The sequence below is a fragment of the Panthera tigris genome, chromosome C2, assembly GCF_018350195.1.
Source record: "Panthera tigris isolate Pti1 chromosome C2, P.tigris_Pti1_mat1.1, whole genome shotgun sequence".
Classification (NCBI taxonomy): Eukaryota; Metazoa; Chordata; class Mammalia; order Carnivora; family Felidae; genus Panthera; species Panthera tigris.
Genome location: NC_056668.1, coordinates 46,957,391 through 46,983,616, shown reverse-complemented (window position 1 = coordinate 46,983,616; position 26,226 = coordinate 46,957,391). Strand labels below are relative to the sequence as shown.

Genomic DNA, 26,226 nt, shown 5'->3' with positions numbered 1-26,226 from the left:
GAAACACTTTTTTTTTTCTTCTCCCAGAAGAGATAACTTCCCTCAAGGGAAATCTGGTGAATGAAATGCATTTTCACTATTGTGATGATGGGTTTGAGTCCGGCATAACCATAAAAAAGAATTAACTTGGACATACCACACACTTGGTTTGGCCTTGTCCCATACCTGTGCTCTTGTCATGGTTGATTAACCACTTACATCAGATATGAAGCAAGCAGTCTGCACTGTGGCTGAAGATGAAAGGTATTTTAATATGCTCAGGTCACATACTATCTCAGCCAATAGTAATTTTATATCATTTTCTTAGAGGAAACCACACTCCTTGCAATAATTTTTTCCAATGAAGCAAAATTTTACATGACAGAAACCTTTATATGTAACTCTTTCATTTGAATCACAGCATTGAATTCCTTCCCTGCCAAGCAGAATTTTAATACATCTTTATTATTTCCTTTGATATGCAAATGATACGGAGAAAAGCTTTGAAAGACCCTCAGTTAAACTTCTGTTGATTCTACCTTCTTTAATAGTGAAGAATTATTTACAGCTCTGGTGACTTTTCCCTTTTTAAGTGAAACAATATACACAAACCAAAAAAGAAAAAAAAAATGAAGCTTTTCCTCTTTTACTTTAAGAATCTTAAGGGCTGAAATAGTGGGTTGGTTTCCTGACCAAACCTTTGGTTTGCCGTCTCTAAGCAGTCTTGTGCAATTAATTCCCCAGAGGAAATATTTGAAGAGGGTTTTTCTCCCACATGAGAGAGTTTCATCCCACACAGCCCACAGATTTTGATGGCAAACTTCATGGACCAAGCGTCTGGTTTTACAGGAGTAGCCGTGGAGCTACTCACAGAAGCTCTCACAGGTGCACGGTACTCATTCGCCAACCTCAGAAACAGGAAGGTATGGCAGTCTTTAAATACGATGCTAGCTTAACTACTGGGTAGCTCTAGAATCCAGTCCTAATCAGGTCGATGTTAATTTACTAGATGAGGGAAAGGAGGGTGGCAAGCAGGGTTCAAACTTCCAAAGCCTTCAAGTTGATTTTTTTTTTTTTTTTTTTTTTTACAACCGTCTGGTGTACACAGAAGAATTGTATAATCTGGCCTGTATTTTTCTCTTGCTGTGAAACATATTGAAACGCTTTATGTTTAGGTGTATGTATAGAAATTCATGAAGTTCCTTTATACACTTTCTGGGTTCTGACACCGTTCTCATTTTAGAAAGTCTTGAAAAGATAGCTTTGTGAGAGCACATTTTGCCCCAGCTTGTAAATTTGGGTTTGTTCTTTCCTATCTACCAGCCACCTGATTACTGTCCCTGTGCAAAGGGCACCCGTTCACATCATTTTTTCCAAGCACTTAAACCTGGAAAGATACTTTTTAAAGGACTCACAGAAGCTGTCTTAGGGGGTTTGGAAAACATCGCAAAATTGTTAGCAGACCTTTTGACTGCTATTTTTAGGAAACTAATTGTGTTCTTCTAAAGTACGTTTTTGACAATGGGACAAAGTTTTCCTTGCCCCCACTGATATATGAGATAGTTACAATGAAAAGCGTAAAACACCCCAAACAGATACATTTTAACTTCAGCAACAGTCAGCAAATGGGGAAAAGTGATTTAAAAAGAGAGGAGGTTTTTTGCAGTATTTATGCTGCTGTTTCTTGCCCAAAATGAACTTTTATTTTACCGTTCAAACAGAAGTTTGTTTTCCAACCAGTTGCTAGTTAAAGGAGCAGCTGATCTGGCATCCATAAGAATCTGGTCGAACCAAACGGTAAGCATGTTGACCAGAGGAGACCTATTTCCCACCCCCGCAGCAACCCCCATTAGGTCAGATGCCTGCAGAAGTGTTCTCTTACCTTGAGCACGTAAGATCCGGGAGAGAGGCTGGGGGCTCCCACAGGAGAGGACCGGGAGAGTGCTCTGATCCTCGGCTGGTAACATGCACTTGGCTTTTATGGGCAGGTGGGAGGGGCTGCTCCTCATAGTAGGTGGGCAGGAAAGGAGCGGCGGGCGGGCAGCCCTGGGTGGAGCTGGACACTCTTCTCTGGGGAGGGGCGGAGAGGGCAGAGCAGGAGCCCGAAGGAGGGAGGAGAGACGGAGGGGGGGGGGTGTGTAGAAGCGGTGGAAGGAATGGAAACGGGAGAGGGAGGGAGAAACAGAAAGAAAGAGAGAGAGAGAGAACGAAGAGAAATAGAGAAAGGATGTAGATCACAGAGGGAAAAAAGGTTGGGGAGAAAATGAACAGGAGACAGAGAGACCAGCAAGATCTGGAAGGAAAAGGGAATTGAATTATTTTGTTTTTGTATGACTTTTTTTTTTTTTTTTTTGAGAGGGGAGTTGTAGGTGACTGTGATGACTAAAGGTGTTTTCTGTGAATTTGAAACACTAAATAACGGTTCAGGGAAACGGAAGGGTTCTTGAGCGAGCCACGGAGGGGAAGCGGGGCGTCCGAGGAGCACGGCCCGAGCGCTGGCGGACACCCACCCGGCAGCGGCGGGCGCGGAGCTGAGCGCAGTGTGCGCAGCAGGCGCCCCCCGCGCCCCCGGCGCCCGCAGCCCCCGTGCGTCCCGCCTGCCCGCGGGTGAAACCCGCCCTCCACTCCTCACTCCCACCAGTGCTTATTTGACAAGAAAGGTCTCCCTGTGCTGCCGGTACTGTGCAGCATCCCGAGGCCCCTTTGAGACTTCTGCAGCATTAAGGTAAATCCAGCAAAGGTTCGGGAGGATCAGCTGAGATTGGCTTGTGGGGAAAGGAACCTCAAACCCAGCCTCGGTCCTCCAACATCTGCTTATGTAACGGGATTTCAGGACTCTGCCCTCTGGTTATTTTCGGTATTTAAAAAACTCTCATTCCTAACAATTGGAAAACGTCTTGGTGCCACAGCTCACTCTCTGTGTGTCTTAAACATTCAGAGAGGATTCAACCAGCAAACGGCAGAAGGATCAGGCTGAAATTCTTAAGAAATACATTCAGAGAAAGAAAAACAAGCTCCTTTAGCTGCTGAGTGGTGACTCACTTCCCAGTCCAAGCTCGATTTTTGCCACCAAAGGAACTAAAACATTTAAAAAGAGAGAACCTGAACCTGAAGAATGGGCGGTGGGGGGGGGGGGGGGGGTTACTGAGGGGAAAAAGGGAGGAGTGGGGTAAGTGGGCTGGGAAGAATAAAAGGACTTTCACTGAACAGCTCTCTACATGAATGTATCTATATATAGAGAGAGAGATACAATGTGATTCAGGGTTCACCACAACCTTATGAAGTAAGTATTGTGTAGTTTTGGTTGTTTGCTTGTTTTTAAAGAAGTTAATCTTACAGGGGTGAAGCAGTTAGCTCAAACCAACAAGATGAATGGAGAGTCACAGCTAGTGAGCTTGCAAAACTCGTGCACTCTGTGCAGGAGGCTGTCCTGTAAAACACCTAGCCTGGTCTCAGGTTAGATCCTGATGTCTGTGGATTCCCAGGCTCCGAGAGAAGGAAAAATGACGGCCAAGAGCTGGGTTTCTTAAACTAGGTTCTATGACATCCCAGGCAGGGTAATTCTTTGTGGTGGGGACCTCTTCTGTGCACTGCACAATATTGAGCAGCCTCTCTGGTCTCTACCCACCAGATGCCAGTATCACTCTCCTTCCTAAGGGGTGAATACCAAAAATATGTCTATACTTAGTTAAATGTCCCTGTGGTGGTGGTGGGTGTCTGTGTGTGTGCAAAATTCTCTCCTCCCTGTAAGAAACATTGGTCTAAAGGTCACACCTATAAAAAAGGATTGAAAGAAATCCATTAGGAAAATACCCAATAGTGGCATTTGGGTAACAATAATACTAGTTGTCACATGTGCTAAGTTTACACTAGACTTAGTTTTTTTACATATTCATACTCCCATCTGTCTGCCTCTAGAGCCCAAAGCTTTGATTGCTTTATTTGTAACTAAGCTTATTCTCCGTTGGATACATGTGAAAATCAACAAAGTAGAACGCCATGTGCCTGGGTATGAAGGAGGATTAGATGAAAAATTTAAAGTTTATCATAAACAAATTTGACATTGGAATAATTATTCCAAATATTATGATTTTTTAGACATTGCTTATTTGTTTTAATATTTATAATTTTTCATATCTGTGTATCCCTGCTATTTTACATGATAGTAAATTTTTGGCTGCAAAGAAATTGTATCTAGTGGTTAACTAGCTAGCAGAAAATAAGTACTCACTGGATACATATCATGTAATTGAATAAATGACACTATGGAGCACTGACACATAGAGAGTGGATAATATTTATTGGCTTAATGATTGAAAAAAAGAATGAATACTTAGAAAGGTAGAATTTTCACATTAACTTTCATGCCCACTTGCTGTTTGGTTTTACTGTTTTCACATCCTCCATAATTCAGTTTTCCTCTTTCCAAATAGTATGTTTGTCTTTTGAGGATGTGGCCAAACCCATTAAATTAAGTCTATGAAATGAATAACCCTTGTTACTGGTCCTAGAAAGAGAACTGCCTGATGCTGCTGGGGCGGACCCCTGAAATCAGATGTGATTTTATAGGCAGGGTACCACTTCTGGCACTTTCCAACTTAGGAAAGAAATGTTTTCTGGACAAACCACACAGGACCCAGTTAGAGGAGCATCTGTGTGGTTAACACATTAGTAAACATCCTCATTAGGTTACAGCAAATCATCCTTTCAGTCCCAATTTTATGCCTTCCAAATATTCCAGTTTCATCACAGAGTTGTGAAAAATAGAAACAAAAGGCAAGAAAAGCACGTTGGAAGGGAAGGCAACTGATGGTTGTATTTTTCTTCTCCTTTCCCTTCCTTTACTCCCTCCCTCCTTTCAAACCCGAATATGCAGCCAAGATAACAAAAGAGCTCCTTTCATTTTGTTTGGATGGTGCTAATGGTTAGTTCATTTCTCTAGTTCACACTTGCCTGAATCTGATTCAGTAGCAGATCTGGACAACAAGTAAGGAATCCAGGAATGTGATTCCTTTGCTGGTTCTTAGCGTGCCCTTCTAGAATCTCTCTGAAGGTGACTGAGGTTTGAAATGACCTAGTTTGGTCTTCTGTGGAAAGAAAGGAATCCAATGACAACACACTAGATGCTCTGAAGTTTCCATTGTGTGGATAATATAATAACAGCTCCAGATTATTACCTTATTTTAAACAGCTTTGAATATGGAATGCCCCCCTTTTTCTTTTTGCTCATTTAGAAGTAATAATTAACAAATATTTATTAAGAATGGATACCAGTGTTGAGTATTCAAAGCAGAGGAAAATAAGAATGTAGATCTGTTCTCATAGAAGGGAAAAAAAAAAAAAAGCATGAAATCCTGTTAGCTGGGTAGCAGAGAGACTTTGAGGAGGAGCTGGCATTGAGCTCGGCCATGGAAAGTAGTGTTTGGATACATGCGTGATGAACTGGAGGGCAAGGAAGGCAATGTGTTCAGCTGAGGAAGACACAGGGATATTTGGAGGATAGTGAATTGGCCAGCATGACTAAAGGGAAGGGTCTATGTAGGAAAATCATGAGGCTAAGAAACAGGGCAGGAGAGGTGGGATCTGCCTATGGAAGGCCTTCTACGTCACCTCAGTAGTCTGAACTGTAGTAATAGTAATAGTAGTTGTCGTTGTTGTTGTCGTCATAGCTGTGGGCTGTGAGAAGTCATTGAACACTTCTGAGCAGTACAATGGCATGATGGAAATGGCATATTACTAAGATTTCGCTTTTCTTTGAAAAGGATCTTTCTGGTAGCTTTGCAGATAAATGTGTATGGTATGTCTAAGGCCATTAGCATACTTAGAGAAAAGGGAGTGTCTTTGTCCTGCGGACTTGGAGGCCTGTCTGCGTGAGGTGGCAGAAAGAGTGGTGACATTGTCTCTGTCGGTGCCCTATGTGGTTGTAAGGAGAGAGAAAGACAGGACCCCCCCCCCACCCCCCGCCCTCCCCGGGCATGGCCCGGATGACAGATGGGATTCGTGTGAAGGGTGGTGTCTGCTCTGTGTCAAGGAAGCCTGACTCTTCTTTCCCTGTGGTAGCTTTGAGTTTCTCAAAAAGTATCTACTCCCAGATTGAGTAGGTCTGATGAACGAGATCACTGAGTTTTCAAGGGCTCCTGGATTAGAAAGCGATGGAACCTGGCATTAAAAGCTATACCTTCACATGTATGCTTTTAAACAGCTAACTTTCAATTGTTTTATATGTGTTACCCTTGGCAAATTTCAGCCTGTGATTCTTTCTGACACTCCTAAGTACTTTAGAATGCAAATGAACATGACTTTTAGTCTAAGCAATAATCATGGACAACATGAAGTAAGTTTGATGTATAGACGTTTGCTCTCTATCTACCAAATGATCCATCGGTCAGTCAGCCTAAGCTTGTTCTAAGTATCACTAGATATGATCTTGGCCTGCAAGGCACTCACAATTGCCAGCTCTCCCAGGGCATTTAAAATAGGGTTTTATTTACAAAAATTGAAAAGGCTCATAGCACAGGAGAAAGGCACACCTCTCCTGCGTTCCAAAGGAAGGCTGGATTCTGTGAGTCACCGTTTTCCTTGTTGGCCCAGATGGTAGAGAGCTGACTTGGGTGATCCTACGGACGACTGCCTCATAGCTCCTGCTGGCTTTATAAAGAGCACTGCACAGAGAGTCAGGAAATCTGGGGTTTAGTCCCAGCTAGGTCACTAACTACCTGTGAAGACTCGGGGCTGATGTTTTATCCTTTTAGGATTTAGTGTCCGTGCATAAAATAAGAAGGCTTAACCAGACATTCTCTAAACTTCTTTCTACCCTTCCGATGTCTACTTTGTGCCAGTCGGTAGATGATTCTCCTACTCTTCCCCCATGAAGTCAGCCCAACATTCAGAGATGCACATGCTCAACTTTGGGCATGGGCATGGGACTAAGAGATCAGAACGCATTAGTCCAGTGTTTGCTACAAGGGGATTACACCCCAATATCAAACCTTGTCTGTGTTCTAGGTATAGAATCCCGAAGTGGGGTGTACTTCTGTCACTCAGCTGGCTCTTAACTGTAAGCACTACTTACAGTGACCTTAAGTCACCCAGAAGTCCCCTGGGTTTAGCTGTCAGCGTCTAAACCCGGAAGCCCTTTAACTCTCTTTCTCTGAATCGAGTAGTAATCCTCGTTTCGCCTGGTGGAAGTGGGACCACACCACACCTATTCCTAGCTTCTGAAAATTCTATCCGTGGTGCCAGATTTACTTGATATCCAAATTGATCAATTTGATTTCCTAAGAGGCTGTCTATCTTCTCCCATTGTAAATTCCTTCATCTCCCCAGTGCCTCACCCCTTTATTACTTTAATGAGGAAAAGTTTGAATGCCCTTTTCAATATAGTCTAAATTGTTATAGCTCCTTTAGTTTCCCAAACTATTAGATTTTTCTAGGGTCTCTGAGCCTTTTTCTGACCCTCACCTTCCCCATAACCAGTGACAACTAGAGTCACTCTGTTCTTTTCTTTTAAATTATTAATTTTTAAGTGTTTATTTTTGAGAAAGGGAGAAAGAGAGAGAGAGAGAGAGTGAGAGCAAGCAGGGGAGGGACAGAGGGAGAGGGATTCAGAGGATCAGAAGCAGGCTCCACGCTGACAGCAGCGAGCCCGATGCGGGGCTCAAACCCACAAACCAGGAGATCATGACCTGAGCTGAAATCAAGAGTCAGGCGCTTAACAGACTGAGCACCCAGATGGCCCATTCTGTTCTTTTTTTATACTTTAAAAAATTTGTGGGCACCTGGGTGGTTCAGTTGGTTAAGCATCTGACATCAGCTTGTGACTCTCTCCCTCTCTCAAAAATAAATAAAAATTGAAAATTAAAAAAAAAATTCACTGTAGGAATTCTCTCATGGGGGCAGTGCAATGAAGAAGGGGTAATATAGTCAAGGGATTTTTTTCTTACTCAGGAGTGGAAAAGTAAAGGCCTTCCAGGGTGCTAGTAAAATATAGTTCACCCTTATTTATGCACCTTAGACTCTGTCTACAGTCTGGGAATTGTCTTGATCCCAGGATTCCCTCGCTAACTAATTCTTAACTCTGCTTTATCTTCTACCCTCCGTTCTTTCTCATTGTGGTTTACTCTCTTAGGTCCTTGTTAATATTTACCTCCTGTTCAGTTGTAATAAATCCTATATTTCCTGCTCTGAGTTATGTCTTACACAACTTAAGATTTTCATGAGAAATTCCAGTTTGACCGACAAAAATATTTATCTGAGATGAGAGATCTAACACGTGTCCTGACCTTAGACTACCACATCCTATCCGCAGATCACCTTGCATGTTGCCCCAAAATGAGTCTCCCTACGTCCAGCAGTGATTACATCATGCCTTCTTGCACACACCTTTTTTTAAAAAAAATTTTTTTAGTGTTTATTTATTTTTGAGAGACAGAGTGCAAGTTGGGGAGGGGCAGAGAGAGAGAGGGAGACACAGAATCCGAAGCAGGCTCCAGGCTCTGAGCTGTCAGCACAGAGCCCAACGCAGGGCTTGAACTCATAAACCATGATATCGTGACCTGAGCCGAAGTCAGATATTTAACCGACTGAGCCACCCAGATGCCCCCCCCACCTTTAAAAAAATTTTTTTTTCTTTTTTCTTTTTTTCTTGCAGACACCTTTGATGGCAGCACATTACCTGATTTGTAAAAAAAAAAAAAAAAAAAAAAAAAAAAATCTGAATTCGTATTCTGGTATTTAAGTCTCTCCTCCATGATTCAAGCCCAGTTTTCATTTCTAATCTCACTCACATACCCTGTGATTCTGTCAGGGGAGACCATTTGCTTTTTGCAATGTCTGTGCCGTCGACTCTTCATCTTTTATATGGTGGTAGCTCCTATTGCCAGATTCGCCCATGAACACGTGCTCACATCCTTTATCCATTTACTTCAATACCACCTTCTTCAGGAAATGTTTTCTCTTTTACTGAAGCTCCAAGGGAGGTTGGTACATCTCTTATGACATTTTCCGCTATCTACTGGTTTATACATATGCTCACCTCTTTTCTCCTTAACTTTACTGCTTTCTCCCTGAAGGTTTAACCCCTTTTCTTGAAGCTAGGCCCAGCATAGAATAGGTGGTCAATATGTATTGTGGATTGTAGAACTTTAAAAAAAAATTAAATCTTCCCTATCTTTCTCTATTTGTACCCCTTACATTTAGCTCAAAAACCAACCAACCAACAACAACAACAACAACAACAAAACACTTAGAGCTGCTGGTATATTTCTGGCAGCATTATAGAAGCTGAAGTTCCAGAGACCAATATGGTTTGGTTCCCATTTTTGAGGATTTAAACAGTCTTGTAGGGAGACAGATAAATACACCATTTTTATTCAAAAGGGCCAATTCTATGGGCGAAATAAGTACTGGGGTCTATGACAGGGCTCAGAGGAGGCCTTTGCTCATTTAGGAGAGTTTTGAAATGGTTACTCAGAATGCTAAATGTAAGTCAGAAGATGGAATCAAGAAACATACAAAAAAGAAGAGCTTAGTTCTTGGTATTTGTTTGGGTGAAAATATAATAATATACTTTATGGTTTTTGGTCGGGGATCAGGAGGGTCAGTCTGCATTTGGCCTGCAAACCGAGTCTTCCTGCTTGGTAAGTAAGTCCGCTGAAGTACAAAGGTTATTTGAGCAGATGTGTTTCAATATTGCTTTGAAATAAAGAGGGCCCCGGTGCACTCTCCTGGTATACACCCTCACAATCTAAGACTTTTGATTGACTGAATGAGTAAACAACAGTCTGCAGCTAATGCTAAATGGCCTTAAGAACTGTGGCCACTTATTTTTGGACCCTCCGTGATGGCTGGATACCATCTCATGGTGTCTCGTTCCCATCTATTTCCTTTTAAGGGAAACATTTTACAAGATGTCCTTATAGAGCTTCCATGACAAAAAGGGGAACAATTTAGAGTTCTCCATACCTTGGCTTCTATGTTATTCATGAATTTATTTCTCAAATGTGGATGTATAATGGTTAGCCCTTGTCACTTCTGCTTAGAACTGCCATATGGTTTTGTGAATATACTCAGTGTGCCAATACCAGATCTTTTCATCTCTGGCAGCCTACTTGTTTTCCTAGAAGGAGAGTCACAGTCTTGGAGTTTCACTCCATGCATAAGGAAATAGTTAAGTCTATCTGCAAGAAACCTTAAAAACATCACTGCTATCGACATGTGGTTAAATGGGCTTTAGATTACTATGTAAGGGGGTAGGAAGAGAAATGACCTGTTAAGAAGTGAGACTTAAATTTCTGTACAAAAAGTGGCCAGATCTCTTGAAACTCTTGTAAGTTGTTACTTATAGTTTTGTTTCCATTGGACTTTAGAGAAGAGTCTGTGCCACCCTCTTTTAGTCTCATATTATTTTTCACATCCTCATTTCTCCCGTGTTCTAATTCTTCATTCTCTTAGTTTTTCAATTTACTTTTATCTTGTGTATATTTTGCATCCTTTCTGGAACCTTGGTTTTTATTAGACTTTCTGTGTTAGACCTACTGTCAGAGAGTTCCAGGGGGATACTGGTATCGCATCTGACTATGTGGCAAGGAAGAGCATTGTTCAGGATCAGATGGGTTTCCTCCTTTCCCACTTTCAACAACTAAACCAAGACTATTTCTTACTGGACATTTCTGATGATAATGCGTGTTTGTATCAACACAAATGAATATTATTTGCTATTTTAATTTGTGTTATCTTGCGCTAACTTCTGCCTTCTGGATTATAAACTCCTCAAACTGAGAAGTCAAAAAGACTGCAAGCTCCTTCAAAGCAGGAAATCATGTTGCTCAAAGCACTGGTGTAGGACTGACTGCACTAGTAAACTCTTGTTGCTTTATCTCCATTTTGAGACTATGAAGACTGCCATCTTTAAAATCTATGGATATATTTTCATCTGAATATTCCTCTTTATGACAAAAGTATGTATAGGCATACACATAAAAAATGATAAATTATGGGTATTTGGAACATTCTTTTTAGGTTCCAATCCGGGGCTTAATTCTTGAAGGGGATGTCCGTATCACTAGTTTTACTCATAAATTAAGAATTTCACCTGTCGTGTTGTTAGTACAGGCAAGAGGTTGGGGTCTCATGAGGGAAAGAAATTGGCTGTTCAGAAGTTCCTTCTGAATAATAATAATAATAACAATAACAACAACACTCTGTGGGACTCTAGTGCCTAGGAATATTAATAGCTGTTGTATAGAAAGGATATGTTCAAAGCATTTATGTTTCAGAAATTCTGGATTATTAAAATTAATGATTTTTATTATTAATAAAATTTCCTCATTGTAGGGCTATTCCAAGCCTTCAGTGGCTAATGTGCTCTTTCAAATTCTGAAAGGTAGACGTATTATACAAAGTGTTTTCTAAGATTATTCGAGTTACAGAGTCAAGCCCACACTGAGTTGACTCTTTAAGGGACTTTTCACAGAACTAGTTCTCTGTATGCCCTAAATGGGGAAACACTGTCAAAGAAATTGCCACATCCCCACCACTGGGACCACCACTGTCACTCTTCCCTCATAAGTATGGATGGCACTTGAAGCTTTTCGAAACATTTCCACATATATAATCTCATTTCATTTTCATTAGCTGTGATTAATTTAGGGCACCTTAGTAGATGAGAAAAGAGAGACATTATTCTAATAGTTGTTGCGTTAGTGTGTCAGAAAATTATTGGGTTGGGTAGAAGTAAAGAGAACACAGGTCCATGGCTAGAGAATTCTTGGAATTGTAAAGGATAGAGTTTTCTCTTTTTTTATTTTGCAAACATTTTGTTCCCTTTAAAGACTCTTCCCAGAGAAAACTGTTCTACTGTGTGTGGTGATGCATAATTTCGGATACTGTCCCATGTGGAGGGAGATATGACTCAGTGTCAATGTGCCAAATCCATTTGTCTGTGTAAAACAGACTAATTCAATATTAGACCATAATATAATTGGGAGAAAATTGGAGAAAAAGTTTGAAATTTGACAAAAGCGTTTTATTTATAACAGGAAATTTTGTGCAGATTTGTTAGAAATTCTTAACATAGACAACTCATTGGGATGGTTTAGAATCTTCCCTCTGTCCCTAATTTGTATTTGGATATCCATATATTTTTGATGTGTATAGTTTGTGCTAAATTTCCATTAATGTTTATGATTTGTTTTTCATTTAATACTAACATGAGGCTACTTTCTCTGGGTGGGTATAAATAACATGTTGTGGGCAAGCAAAAGTTAAACAGCAATTATCTATCTGTATACTTAGTTTAGTAACCAGAGTTTTTGTTTTTGTTTCCTCTTGAAGGGACATTTGGAAAGACAGCGAGGAAACGGCTTGCGAGTCTTCTAGACAGCATTTATCTAAAAACACATTCCTTTCTACCCACCTAATCCATTTTTTCCATGTACATCCCAGAAACAAAAGGCAGTGGTATTATGTAAAGGGAGTGAGTAGTACCAAAGAGATTCATCTCCTGATACCCCAGAATGGCACAGATTTACGCAAAGCTACTAAAGACAGAAATTTAAAAATAACCAATGTAAAAAATAAGTAAGTGCAATGGAGTTCTTCGACATAGTTTAGGCATTGACCTTTGAGAAATTGCAGGGTGAGTGGCTACAAATGCTTTGTAGCATCTGCCTTGGCACCAAAAAGAGACCATATAGCATGGGACGTTGAAGTGCCAACATAGGGCAGAGGTCTAACATTGTATAGATTTTCTCTATGCCCCCATTGAAGGCTCAGGGGCAGCTTGGTTGGTATGCTTGCCTGATGATCATTGCCAATCCCATGACAGTGGGCCTTAAGATTCTCTTGGGGGCATTGAACTATTCAAGATGGAGGGGGCATAGCTGGAAGAATCAGTCTAAGATTTGATCTGCCAAGAAAAGTTGAGAGTCAAACATCTGTCTTATTCTCCAGTACATTTCTAGTGCCTGCCATGGTGCCTGTACACAGAGTTATTTCAAAAAACATTTATGGGAAAATATGGATCAACAAATTAAAATGACACAGGCACCAAGTAAGTAAGAAGATGGAAATCAGGGTGTTGTGCTACCAGTCTAAGAGGGCATCAAAGATTAAAAGATGAAAGCTCATTGTACCAAGTTGTCTGGATTAAGTGACATAGTGTTGGAAATAGAAACAGAAGAAACCCAAGAGCGTGTTAAGAGTATGACTGTAGCTTCCCTTATTAAAGGCCTATGGATTGGTGGTAAACTCCAGATAAACACTCTCATGTTTGTAAGTCATATGTATGTATACCTGCATGAGCTTGTTAACTATTCCATAGTAGGGGGGTCAGCTCTTCTCAACTAATCTTTATAAAATCCCCGATTATGCAGGTCCCATTAGATATTGATAAAGTAGTAGAAAGACCCAATGGGAATTTCAAATCTTATTTCACTTCCTGTGTAGGTAGTGCTCCTAGGTAAGGCAGGACTCTCATCCACAGATTCCCGGTAAACAAGAATGTATTGAGTGGTAGGGAAAACCAGCATAAGGTTAAAGTTTAACCAGAGACAATCTAGGATAATGTATGTGGATATCTGGAAGAACTCATAATTCAAGCGACAGGCCAAATTGATTCTTTCTGGTTCTTGTTTTATCGATGTTTGTCAGTTCTCTAGATTAAGTTTCAAGAAACAAGAGGTTTAAGACTTGTGTCATTCTCATCAACTATCATATTGCATTAGGAATGCTTATAGCTCTGGATTCTATTTATACCATGGGACTGTTTTTAGCAAATCCAACTTGTGGCAGTTTGCCCATTATTTACATGTTGCTTTAGAGCACATTGGTAATGGAGAATGAATGGCTTGTTTTTCCTGCGATGAGAATAGAAATGTCTGGGTTACCATGGGACTGACCATGCACACACTTCACTTGTCACCATCTTATTAAGTCAATTTCCCAAAAGGAATTGCCAAACTTCTTGGCGTCCACATCTATCATCCATACATGGGAGTCATTAGACTATGTAAATGCTGCCTTTTTGGAGTCATCTGTGCTTTATGTTCACTGGGTGGAGTTACTCAGTAATATAAATAAACGACAGACAAAGTCTTAGACAAAAAGTTCTTTGGACTGGGGAATAATATAATTAAAAAAAATGTGTTTGTTGCTTCCATGTGAGTTTTTGTTTATGTTTTGGATTACAGCCATTGCCACCATTGTGCAAAAGCCAAAAAGAAATCTAATCGGGTGTTGCCCACAGGGGTTGTGATTTATTATAGTTTTCAGTTTTCTCTACATGTTACTGACTCAATCGATCCAGATGTGGAATACCTCGACTGGAGAGATCTAAGGCCCACACATTCAGAAACACTGTTTCATAATTAAAACATGGTCCTGTCTCTTCAGATTTCTTTAAAGATAAAATCTCCTTTAAAAGTGATCACACTCTTCAAATTAGAAGTTTCCCCAATTCTTTCTCACGAATATTATGTCTAGTTTGGTTTCCTGAAAAGCATGTGCCCAATAATCCTTTTCTAAACATATAATGAATATGATTTCTTACATTTCTCTAGCTTACATCTATCTGCCAGCATATTTACGCCTTCAGCTATGTAAAAGAAATTAAATTCTGAAAAACAATAAAATTTTCAGAGCACAGTGGGGAAGAAATTCTGTGTAATTCTCTCCCATGTTTTTTAAAGGCTTAGCCTCGTACTGCTCCTAGATGCTTCATTGGTTGTCAAATATTTTTATTCTTCTCTTTCTTGTGCCTTCTGTATCCAGACTATTTTTGAGTCCTGTTTATTTGGTCAGCATTTCATTTACGTATCCATTCATTCAGCCTTATTTATTAAACTTGTGTGTTGTGCATGCCACAGGTTAATCTCAGGGCATTATGGGCACTGCTATCTGCAGTATGCATTCCCTATCACTAACAAAGTAAAGGCCTAATCACTTCTCATTCTTACCATTGAACTTACCCTTTTGGGGCCTCAGAACAAGAGCCACTGTGCATAGTGGGCTGGCCTGCTGTAGTTCAGAGTACATCAAAATGGAGCCATTCTCCCATCTTGTACCACACTCTAGTTTCTTGATATCTTGACTCTTCCTCACTCTTAATACTTGATTACTGGGGTAGATAGAATAATGGCTTCTCAAAGATGGCCAGGTCCTAATCCCCAGATCCCGCGAGTATGTTGCCTTATGTGGCACAAGGGATTTTGCAGATAAAATTAAGTTAAGGACATTGAGATGGGGTTATCTTGGATTATTTGAGTGGGCCCAATCTAATCACATGAGTCCTCACAAACAGAGAACATTTTCCTAAGTGCGTTAAGAGAGAAAGATGTAAACAGATGAAGAAAGGTCAGAGAAATGCTACCTTGCTGACTTGGAAGACAGTGCCAAGCAATGCAAGTGGTGGCTAGAAGTTAGGTGAGGCCCTAGAGCCTCTAGAAAGGAATGGAGACCTGCTGATCCCTTGATTTTAGTCAGTGAGACCAGGTCAGATCTGTAAGATAATGTTTGTGTGGTTGTAAGGTACTACACTTGTGGTAACTTGACATGATGGAAATAGACAGTTAATGCAGTTCCTTTCCTAGCCATGGGCTTTTGTACTTCTCAGACTGACTTTTAGCATCTCCTGCCTAGTGGCCACTTCCTGTCTTCAGCTATCTACCTTTAGTCCTTCTTGGCTCTCAAAGCAAAGGCATCATCCATGTCTCAGTGTCTGCTACTAATGTGCATTCCTCTGCTTTTAGTTTTTTCCTTCTAATAGTTTCTATGGATTTAATGCAATTACTCTTCCTTCTTGTAGTACTTGCCTCCTTCAATATACCTTTTACATTAGTGTGAATTTCAAGGCTTAGTATTATTTGACCCCAAACTATCTTTCTGATCCTATCATGGTCAAGCACATTTTAGTTAAATTGCACTGCTTCTAACACATAATCTTGACTCCAGAGACTTGAATCAGTCAGGACAGGCTAGGTCATGCTGTAGAAACAAAAACTATCTCAAAATTTCAGTGATTAGTGAAATCTCCATGTGGGCCAGTTGGGGGGCTCTGTTCCACAGTTCTTCCTGTAACTGATGGAGCAGCTATTATCTCAGCAACTGCTGGTCTCTATGCAGCAGACAAGAGAGGTGTGTATGAGATCAGCAATTATGTTCAATCCACAAGTAATATCTGTTCTTTTGACTTTCAACCTGTTTTCCAGAACTGGCCACATGGTCCCACTGGAGAGGACTAAAGGATATAACCCTATCAATTATGTAAAGGTTGGTCATTTCTGTCAGTCTCTAACCCTCTATAAGAAGGATCGGGGAATGGCTTTCCATCAACCAAGTCTGTCCACAGTGATAATCTCCTGCAAAGAAAGTTCCTTGGGGTGCATCTAGTCATAAAATGGTAAAATGGCTAACTTTACTATATCCTCAATACTTTTCTCCCCAGTAGATTATGAGTACTTTAAGGGTAAGAAAATGTGTGTTCACTCAGATTCCACAATTATTCACTGAACTTCTACTGAATGTAAAGTACAACCAAGTTCTTTGAACTATAATGATGAACCAGACATCCTACAGAGATACAGTGTCCACCAGCTATAGTCAGGGGCTTTGGGGTAAACTGTTCTCCCCAACTCTGACAATCATGAAGAAGGTGATCAAGAAGGCAGGTGGGAAAAATAAAGGAGTCCACTGAGCTTATCAATTTTGCCCAGCATTTGCATAAGCCTTTGAAGATAGGTTTGTTCTAGTTTTCTTCACAAGTTCGAGAGGAACTTGCAAGAAACTGAATTTTATGGAGTTTGAAAACTACCTAAGGAAACTATGCCAGAATGGAAAGAATATATGCTTTGGGGTTAGGTATATCTGAACTGGATTTCCATGTCTGCCCTACATTATTGTGTGATATTGAGAAAATTAGTTAACCTTTTTGTGACTTTGTTTTCTCATTTGTAAAATGAGTAGTAGATTGCTTGAGAGATTAATGAGAAAATATAGAAAATGCATTTATTCTGGGACCTGACACAACTAGGCTCTAAATAAACACTAGGTTCCTTCAGTTTCCTTCATGAGACATAATAGGTACTATTATTTCTTTTTTTAATGTTTATTTAATTTTTTTGAGAGAGAAAGCACACACATGTGCGTGTGTCAGTTGAGGAAGAGCAGAGAGAGAGAGAGAGGGAGAGAGAGAGAGAGAGAGAGAGAGAGAGAGAGAGAGAGAGAATGAATCCCAAGCAGGCTCCATGCTGTCAGCACAGAGCCTGACATGGGGCCTGATCTCACCAATCATGAGGGCATGATTTGAGCTGAAATCAAGAATCAGATGCTTAACCAAATGAGCCACCAAGGTGCCCCATGGGTACTAATGTTTCATTTTACTTTGTACAGGTTCTAGACTGTACCTTTAAAAAATTGTTTTATAAAGACACTTATTTCACATAATTCAGCCATTTTAGGTAGTTTCCTTGCATTTTTTATTGAGATATAATTCACATGCCATAAAATTCATGTTTTTGAGGTGTATGATTTAATGATTGTCATGTTAACAAAATCGTGCAGACCATTTAATTCCATAGCATTTCATCACTCCCAAAGACCATTAGAAGTTATCCTCCATTCTGTCCTTCTTCAAGCTCCTGGCAACCACTAATTTACTTTCTTTTTCTAAGGATTTTCTTGTCTTACACACTTTATATAAATGGAATCGCGCAATATGTGGTCTCTTAGGTCTGGATTCTTTCACTTAGCATGATGTTTTCAAGGTTCATTCATGTTGTAGCATGTATACATGTAATATCAGTACTTCCAATTACCTTTTTATTGCCATACTACTTTTCCATTGCATGGATATACCACATTTTTGTTTATCCATTTATCAGTTGACGGACATTTGGATTATTTCCACTATTTGGCTGTTGTGAATAATGCTGCTGTGAACATTGATGTGCAAGTTTTGTGTGGTCATATGTTTTCACTTCTTTCGAGTATCCTAGAAGTAGAGTTTCTGAGTTATATTGTAACTCTTTGTTCACCGTTTGAGGAACTGCTGGACTGTTTTCCAAGTGGCTGCACTATTTTATATTTCCACCATCAATGTATAAGTTTCCAATTTCTCCAAATTTTTGCCAACATTTGTTATTGCCTGTGTTTTTTTATTATAGCCTTATTGTTTGTCTTTCTGATCACAGACATCCTAGTGGGTATGAAGTGGTTTTTGTTATGGTTTTTATTTGCATTTTCCCAGTGACTAATGATGTTAAACATCTTTTCATGTGCTTATTGGCCTTTTGAATATCTTCTTTAGAGAAGTTTCTGTTCAAATCAGTTTCTTTTCTTTTTACACATCTCCTCTTGTTTTAAATTTTGTTGTTGTTTTTTATACTGCTGGTCTTTCTGGTTATCCCCAAATGAACACAGAAGTGGGGTTTGGGTGAGGTACCATTTTTTTTTACCTGCAAGCTATTTTGAAGGCAAGAACACTGAACTGTGAGCCTGAGATCTGGGGCCTAAATCTGGCTTTACCATACCTGTTTGTGAGACCTTGGACAAGTATTTGTGAACCTCAGCCTCCTCATGCAGTTCAGCCAGGTTTATTCTTTACTCCACTAATGTGGTATTTAGCACCAGCTATGTGTCAGATGTGGTGCAAAGTCCTGGGAAACAAAGATGAATAAGGTTTGGTTCCTGTGCCTGATGCCTCCTGATATGTAGACATATTTAGATGAATATTATAATGGGTCTGTCTGGGTGGCTCAGGAGGTTAAGCATCCGAGTTTTGAATTTGGCTCAGGTCATGATCTCACAGTTCATGAGATCGAGCCCCACATTAGGGTCTGCACTGACAGTGCAGACCCTGCTTGGGATTCTCCCTCTCCCTCTGTCTCTGCCCCTCCCCTGCACGCACACTCTCTCTCACAAATAAATAAACTTAAAAAAAAGGATATTATAATGTAACAAGATGCAGTCACAAGGAAGAGAATCAAATACTGTGGAAGCTCCTACAAGGGGGCAGCTTGCTGTCCCTGAGGCCATCTGAAGTGACTTCAAGAACAAGCATATCTAAAGTGTCTCCCACATTAAAATTCCCTGAATCTAGGATATCTGTCTCTTTCAGTGTGCATATTTTGTTGTATTAAATGGGGAGACTATATTGTACATAAAAAATATACACTTCCACTTATTAATGTTTATTGAGTTCATTAGAAAAACTGACTAATAATAGTGTGCTCTCCAGTTCCTGACTCCCAGTTTTGGGAGGCTTTGTCTTTGTACTTCAGTCTTCAGTGTATGTTGGATGAATGAATCATTTCAGATAGAGGAGAAAATTACAGACTAAAGTTTTGGAGGCCTCAACTATAATTTTTCTTTTCACTTGAGCTCCAAATAATAGTAAGATTCACTTTTAGGGTACTTTAATCCTTAATAGGAAAAATTCAGCTTCCTTGTGGAGAATTCCATAATGTTCATTGTTAGCAAGTAGTTATCATTCCCTATTATCTTTACAAAGTGCTTTATACATTTAGCCAAACTGACTACAAATCTGTTCCTTTTCCTCCAATATTGCAAGATTCTTTTGAATTTAAATGTTTAGAGAGTTTGTAAATGGAGGAAAACTTTGGGGTCACTTTAAATTTCAGTTGTTCATTTTACTGAAGAGTAACTGAGCATCAATTATGTCAGATGATACTGTCCAAGATCCTGGCATCCAGTCTCCCCTTTAGCGGGCTCCTTTCTCATCCATACTCTTTTTGCTTTATTAAAAAAAATCAGGTTAAGACTAAATAAGTGGTCTGAACAAAAATGAGTCTTTAACATTTTTTAAATTGACTTGAGGTTTACAAAAAATATTTTGAGCTCTCAAATGCCTTGATAGACTTCAAAAAAGTCTTACTAAGACTAAATATGTTAGTCGGCTAGGGCTGCAATAACAAAATACCATAGACTGGTTTGCTCTGATAACAGAAATTTATTTTCTCACATTTCTGGGGGCTGGAAGTCTGAGTCATGGTCAGGTTCTGGTGAGGCCTCTCTTCCTGACTTGCAGATGGCTGCTTTTTTACTGTGTCCTCAAGTGGTGAAGAGAGAGATCTCTTTCTTCTTCCTCTCCTTATAAGCCACTAATCCTATCAGATCAGGAACCCTCCCTTATGAACCCATTTAACCCCAAAGCCTTATTTCCAAGTTCAGTCACATTGAGGATTAGGGCTTCAACAAAAGAATTTGGAGGGGTATACAATTTAGCCCATAGCACGAATGGACTCATTCTTTTAGTTTAACATTTTCTTCCCTCCTTCTCTCCCTCCCTCCCTCCCTCCCTTTGTCCCTTTCTTTCACCCTTCATCCTCTTCTTACAGGGAATACTGGGGGTGAGGTATTTTATAACATATTTTGGAGGAATGCTTGTCTTTCTTCCATCCTTCCTTCCTTCCTTCTTCCCTCCCTCTCTCCCACCCTCCTCCTTCTCCTTTTTCTCTTTTCCTCCCTGTCTCCCTCTCTCCCTGTCTCTCTCTCTTTCTTTCTTTCTTTCTTTCTTTCTTTCTTTCTTTCTTTCTTTCTTTCTCTGCCAAACATTGTGTGTGTGTACATATATAATAACTAAGATACATATTACTATTTCCTAACCAAAGTTTAAATATTGTTTCCAATAACCCCTCAGAGCTTCTATTTGAACCGCCAACATGGAAAAGAGCTAAACTAGGGCATCATAAATTTTATTATTGTAGTAGCTAAGTATTGGCTCTGTTATTATTCAGAATGTTCAAGCAGGATCTGGTTTGAGTGAATATGTCAGTGACCGGCTAGAGGAGATTCTAGTACTGGGTAGTTGTTGGAATAGATAGCTTTGGAGATTACTTCCAATATTAAGATTTTATTATTCTCAGCAGAATTTTGGATGGATTTTTTACCTCCTTTTTCCTACTTTATAGAGAGGCTAACAAGCAATGAAATGCTCCCAAATGCAAGTAGCAGAAGGGTGCAAGGACCAAAGCTAGGTTTCTGGAAAATCCACTGTCAAAATATGGATTAAGAGGTGACTGCGTTATTGGTGATGGTCAATAAGTAATGATGATTTTGGAATATTAATACACTAGTGTTGAAAGGTGAAGATACTATGGCCATCCAAGGAGCAATGGTTAGCAAAGTGACGATAACACAGAAACAGTTACTAATAAAAGAAGGCTTTATGTGAAAGGAACTGCAAACATTATTAGATTTATTCAATATTTTGGTATAAAGGAAATATAGGGAACATTAACTATCATCTTTGAAATAAATATCATAGATTATCTTTCTCAACTGGTAGGTGACTATTATTTCACAAATCTGTGAAATCCTTGGGAAAGCGTGTCATATTCTACAAATATTTCTGATCCCAACATCTAATGCAGTGTCTCACACTCAGTAGCCATATAGTAACTATTGAATTAATTAATTAATGACATTATCTGCATAATATGGGTTACTTATTTCCTATATTTATTTGAAAATTATTCATTTTTGAGTGTATTTTTTGAGAGTTCTATTGAGTTATAACTGACTACAGTAATCTGCACATATTTATAGTATACAATTTGGGCATGTACACTCATGAAACTATCATCACAACCAAGATGGTGAGCATATATATTGCCCCGAAAAGTTTCCTCTTGCTTCCTTGTAATCACTTTCTCCTGTCCACATAATTTCTCCACAGGCAACCCCTAATCTTATTATCAATTAGATTTTATTTTCTAGAATTTTATATAAACGGAATCATACGGGATGTACACTTTTTTGTATGACTTCTTTCACTTGGCATAATTATGTTGAGATTCAGCCATGCTGTTTGTGTTGTTGCATATATCAACAGTGGAGGGAAATGTATGTCAATATGGTTTTAGGAACAACTTCAGCAGGGAGATAATAGCTCATGTCACTAACTCTCCTCCTGTAAGTTGTACTGGAAATTGTAGAACTTCCAGAATTCTGGAGAAGCAGGGACCAGATGGGGTAAATTTAATATAAGAAACAAGCGGACTCAGCTGGGCAAGGGTGTACTATAGAAGAGGCTGGTGGTACCCTGCTCAAATCCCTTTTACTAGAGGTATACACCAGCCCCCTGCTGCTGCAGATACTGGCTGCACATAGTTCTTTGCATGATGGTCTTGGACTAAGGGAGATGACACTTTTCTTTCTCTGCCTGGGGCAGCTCCTAGGCCATGGAGTAACTATGCAGGGGTATAAGAGCTCAGCCTTCTACTGTCTGGATGGGATAGCTTTTTAATACACTTTATCCTCCAGAGCTCTCTGTGGGATCAGGCTGGGCTAGACTTCCTCTAAAATCACATGTTTGACTCACTTTTTCTTCTGCTCTGGCCTGATTCCCTCATTGCCCTTACAAGTTTCTCCTGAGAGCAATCTATCAGTAAATCATATATGCAGGAATTCCTATTTCAGTCTCTGCTTCTAAGGAACTTGACTTAAGGCCCTCATTTTTTAAGCATTCCAGATTGTAGTTAATTTAGTTACTACTCCTTCATCAGGTGTTAATTACCATGCTCCATCAGTGTTCCAAAAAGTTGTTGAACTCTCTCAAACTCTGTTGTTTTCTTTCGCATTTTTTTGTCCTTCCAAGATGTACATTTTTTAGTTTCTTTGCTGACATTTAGCACATTTTTGAAGAGAGGAGATATATGCATGTGGCCAATCTTATAAGGAAGTTTAAACTGTTACAGACATTCAGGTTTATTCTGTATTTTCTACTTAATATGCCATTTCCATTAAAGATATTGTAGGTTCCATTAAAAACTATTTACATGAAAATAATGAAAATTAGAAATTGTAATCCTTTAATTTTTAACAAGATTGTCAGGAATCCCAACGAACAATGTGTTAGGGGTGGAGTCATCTATTTTGCTTTTAGTTTAAGTGCTTCCAAGAAACATTTAATTTAATACAGGGACATATATGAAATGTCTGTCTACCTTGGACATGTTTATTGATCTCTGTTAAGGCAACAAATGCCAACACTTTTATTAGTGACGTAAGACAAAGTCATTAGAGTTATAATTACATGCCACACTGAATTTTCCCCATGTTTACTCAGTTATGTATTGCTCTTTTAAAAATATTTAATTACCATGGTCATATTTCTTGACTTGCAATATATGTGTGTGTATATACATATCATTTATGTGTATGTGATATATATCACAGCGATCTGATCATGATAAGCCAAAAACCTATTTGGAGTTCTTGGAGAATGTCATATCAGTTATTTGTGGGTCAATCCCTATTGCATTTTGCTGTATCTATTTGTGTAAGTCTCGTCTCTTTTACAGAGTTGAAGGCAAGAGCTATGCCTTATTTATCCTTCCAGTCCCACAGAGTCGGGTATATAGTCGATATTCAACTGGATATTAGTTTGAAACCTAGCAGATATCTCTGAGAAATTTCCTAATCACCAATGACTTGCAAGTTAGTTGTGGTATTTTGCAATGTCTAATCTCCTACAGGTAAATCATCTCTCTTGCCTCTCCTAACATTTTCTTGTTCCAACTAAAATTGGATCAGAGATTGGGGCACAGCTGGTGTGAGTACAAGGCACCAAAGCACAGCTCAAGTGAAGTCAGTCTTGGTGCAGCTGGCTGGTTCATAGTCATTCAGTTTCACTTCACAGAGCCCCAGTATTTATGTTCTTCCACATCTGCAGAACTCCTTTCAGAGTCAATGAGAATTGCAGGCTTTTAGCACACTGAGATGTCGTGAGCCTTTATGTTGTGCTTATGTTTTTTTTTAATTAAAAATATTTTTTTGCCAAAGAACAGGATTAATATTTGGGTGATACACAAATAGTGTTATAAAATCCACATAATCAAACAACTTCTCATTGGGAAGGGACTTTAAATTTCATTCAGTCGAATGTCTACCACCCTATTTTACATGTAAGAGAATTGAGGCTTAAAGGCTTCAATTTACTTGATTAAATATAGTTACTGGTAGATGCAGAATTGGTGAGGTCTTCTCAGTTCAGGCATATTTTAGGGAACTGACACTTACAAGTCAGTTAAATGACATAGAAGTCATTTAGCAAAGTAAGTTATAATAGATTTCCACTGTATTCAATATTTAAACATTTCAGTTAACTGGAATATTAGAAGTTAATGTTGTCTGTTTAATTAATTTTTTTCCTGAAAGATTAAGAGATCAAACAATTGAATCAAATAATTGAAAATTATTTCAGCATACATTGATATCTGCTACTACCGTGTGTTTGTACAAGGCCACAGGGCCATTTTAATCTTAAATAAATGAAGAAAAGAGGATCATTGCTCCAGGATCATTGGTGTGAGATTCTGGAATTGACTAGATAGAATGCAAGAGATCTTTCTGAATATGTCCTGACCCCAGAATATATATCTAGGAGAAAATTTTTAGACAAAATTCTTTATGTAAGTCTGTTTTAATGCCTTTTAATTTTTTGGACAAAATGTTGAAAATGTTATAAAAATGTTTGGATTGTTTAGAAGTCAGAGTTATGTAGGTTCTGCTAATTTATGAGCAGTTCTAAATGTTAATGAATGACTTTTGATCATGCTGGTATCCAGAGGGTTTTTATCTACACCCTGATATTGTTTTTAAGACCTCATTCACATGTCTTATCTGTCAACATTGATTTCTTTCTAGAATATCAGGAATAGAAGATACTGGAATGTCAAGAGGGTCTAGCAATGACAGTATCAAAGGCACAATTGGTGAAGTCCAGAGATAACACAAGTAGGTATCTTGAGTTAGAGTCAGTAAGAAATGAGGGCTGCAGAGACAGTGAGCCCAGACCAGGAAACAGAGAGACCCTTAAAGACTCAAGGGTCCAGGCAGTATCAGAAAATATAGCCTTAGTAATACCAACCGTGAGTCTGTACAACAAGGGGCTAAGGATTTGACTGAAAAGATCTGAAAAAGTAGGACCACACACACCAGGAGCAAGAATGAGCTTTAGCAGAGATGAAGTATTGGTAGGGAAAATTTGAAGTAAAGACTGTTCTTTTTATGTTTCCTCCCCAGCATCTGGGCTATATCTAGTTCAAGTCAAAAGATGAGACACTTGGATGAAGGCAAGTGCACTGATGGCTGAGCAAGATGGCTTCTATACAGGGACTCTGCTCTCTTGTTTCTTCTCTAAGTCCTTCTATTCCTCACATTGTGGTTATTCCACAAATTCTCACTAAGTGAAAGTTGTATGGATGAAATGCATGCACATGCATGCACACACACATGCTTCCTTCAAAGGAACTCTGGACTGAACTTGAGACACATGTGTTTAGTAGTGAATGGGTTAGTTGGATTAAAATTTTGGATATAACTACATGCTTTACTAAGCCTAATTTGCCATAATTTTTGCTGCTCAGAATAAGAGTTACCATCTTTCAATTATTACATGTAGCTTCCCACTCAGATCTCCTGTCATATGCAGCTCTGTATTCACTGAGGTCACTGCTGACTTGTGTATTCTTTTATGAATCTCTTAGGACTGTTGATAGAAAAGATTCCCTGGGTCCTCTGAGGTCAGTGAGAATTTGAACAACGAAAAGAATAAAATAATGCATTAGCTCTTTAGAGTTCGCTTTTGTAGAGAATCTGATCAGGAAGATGAGCCATCAATAAACATTTTCAAACAGCATAGACTTTTGTTTTAACTGGAGGACACCGTGTAAGTTTATATGGAAATTTTTCTGGGTTATAATGTTACAGAATTTAAGGTGTCATCACAACTAAATGGGAAGCCTCATGATCCTGTGAGAGGGAGCTCAGCAGTTGCGATAAGAACCGTTTTCTTGTTTAGTCCCACCACAATACTGCAGGATGATTTGAAAAAATTACTTCTGTGGATCCCAATTTCTTTGTCGGAAACATAACACTTTTAGACTGAAGCTGTAGGGTCCCTTTCAGCTCTGTTCATGATGTATATTTTGTTTTTCTCACAAAGTTTTAGCAAATAACGGATGCTCATTCAATTAATACTGTCTTACTGATGCTGGCCCTCACAAAGCCTTGTGCTTCTAGGAGAGAGAAGTCATCCCATGGGTTGGGTAAAAAAAGGAAGAGGATGTGAAGATGGGAGTGAATAAATCTACAAATTGAACATCTCACTGAAGTTTATCATAAGGATGAACCTCTGGGCTCTGGATATCTGATTGCGTGCATAACTGCCCTTGACAAGTCGAATTGCTGGTGACAAAAGTTATGTCAACATCTGAGGTGTAGATTAGC

The 26,226-nt window shown here is 39.3% G+C and overlaps 1 protein-coding gene across 1 annotated transcript in view; it reads right to left on the bottom strand.

Moving 5' to 3' along the window:
- The window catches only part of COL8A1 (collagen type VIII alpha 1 chain), a 149,365-nt gene extending 147,393 nt beyond the window's left edge, over positions 1 to 1,972 (bottom strand). Inside the window, exon 1 of the mRNA XM_007095954.3 lies at positions 1,862 to 1,972. The gene's annotated coding sequence lies outside the window, so the exon portion shown is untranslated. The remainder of the gene's footprint in view (positions 1 to 1,861) is intronic.
- Positions 1,973 to 26,226: the final 24,254 nt, after the last annotated feature.